Source organism: Delphinus delphis, chromosome X (assembly GCF_949987515.2).
Source record: "Delphinus delphis chromosome X, mDelDel1.2, whole genome shotgun sequence".
Lineage (NCBI taxonomy): Eukaryota > Metazoa > Chordata > Mammalia > Artiodactyla > Delphinidae > Delphinus > Delphinus delphis.
The window spans coordinates 31,431,294-31,433,064 of NC_082704.1; positions in this window are offsets into that span (position 1 = coordinate 31,431,294).

A 1,771-nucleotide genomic window follows, 5' to 3' on the forward strand; every position below is an offset into this window, starting at 1 on the left:
GTAATGCCTTCCCTATAAGGAATAATTTTAAATATAAATGGATTAAGTTCCCCAATCTATAGATACAGAGTAACTGAATGGATTAAAAAAACAAGATGCCACTAAATACTATCTACAAGAAACTCACTTCAGATATGAAGATCCACATAGGCTGAAAGCGAAATTATGTAAAATGATATTTCATGCAAATAGTAATGAAAAGAGAACGAGATGGCCACACTTATATCTGAAAAAAATTGACATTAAGCCAGAAATTGTCATAATAAAAAAGAAGATCATTACATAATGATAAAAGGTCAATTCACCAGGAAGATATATAAATTATAAATATATATATACACCTAATAGCAGAACACCCAAATATATGAAGCAAGCACTGACAGAACTGAAGGGAGAAATAGAATGAAACTCCATGATAGCAGGAGACTTCAGTATGTCACTTTCCATGTGGATAAAACAGCCAGAAAGAAGATCAATAAGGAAACAGAACTTGAAAACAACTATATACCAATTGGAACTAATAGCCATATATAGACCATTTTACCAAACAGCAACAGAATATATATTTCCTCATATGTAAATGGAATGTTCTCCAACATAGATCACATGTTAGAATAGCAAAACCATAGAAAAAAAAAGTCAATGAAACTGAGGTGTTTTCTTGAATAGATAAACAAAATTGACAAACCCTTAGCTAAACTAAGGAGAAAGAAGACTCAAAAAAACAAAAAAAGCCAAGGGAACATTACAATGTATGTCATAGAAATAAAAAGGATTATAAAAGGCTATTATGAACAATCATATGCCAACAAATAGGTAACTTAGAAGAAATGGATAAATTCCTAGAAATATACAAGTTATCAAGACTGAATCACAAAGAAATAAAAAATATGAACAGACCTTTAACTATTAAAGAGATTAACTCAGTTATCAGAAGCCTCCCAACAAAGAAAAGCCCAGAAACAGATGGCTTACAGGAGAATTCTACCAAACGTTTAAAGAAGAATTAACACCAATACTTCTCAAACTCTTCAGGAAAATGGAAAAGGAGTAAACACTTCCAAACTCATTTCATGAGGACAGGATTACTCTGATACCAAAGCCAGACAATGATACAACAAGAAAAAAAGAAAACAAAAATCCTACAAACTCATATCTCTGGTGAATAGTGATGCAAAAATCCTAAAGAAAATAGTAGCAAACAAAATTCAACAGCACATTAAGAGAATTATACAACAGACCATGTGGGATCTATCCATGGGACGTAAGGATGCTTTAACATATGAAAATCAATGTATTGATAATACACCACATCAATGGAATGAAAGATAAAAATCTCATGATCATCTCAATTGATAAAAAAATGCACTTGACAAAATTTAATACCTTTTTGTGATTAAAAATGCTCACCAAACTAGGAACAGAAGGAAATTTTTTTCAATATAATAAAGTCCATATATGAGAAATCCACACCATACTCAGTAGTTAAAGACTGAAATCTTTTCCTCTAAGATCAGGAAAAAGGCAGGGGTGCCCACTCTTGCCACTTCCATTTAACATAGTACTGGAAGTTATAGACAGCAATTAGGCAAGAAAAAGAAAAAAAAATGCATCCAAATGGCAAAGGAAGAAGTAAACTCTCAGTTTTTGTAGATAACATGATCTTATATGTAGAAATCCCTAAAGATTAAAAAAAAAACCTGTTACAACTAATAAATGAATGAAGCAAAATGCACCATACAAAATCAATACTCAAAAATCAGCTTCATTT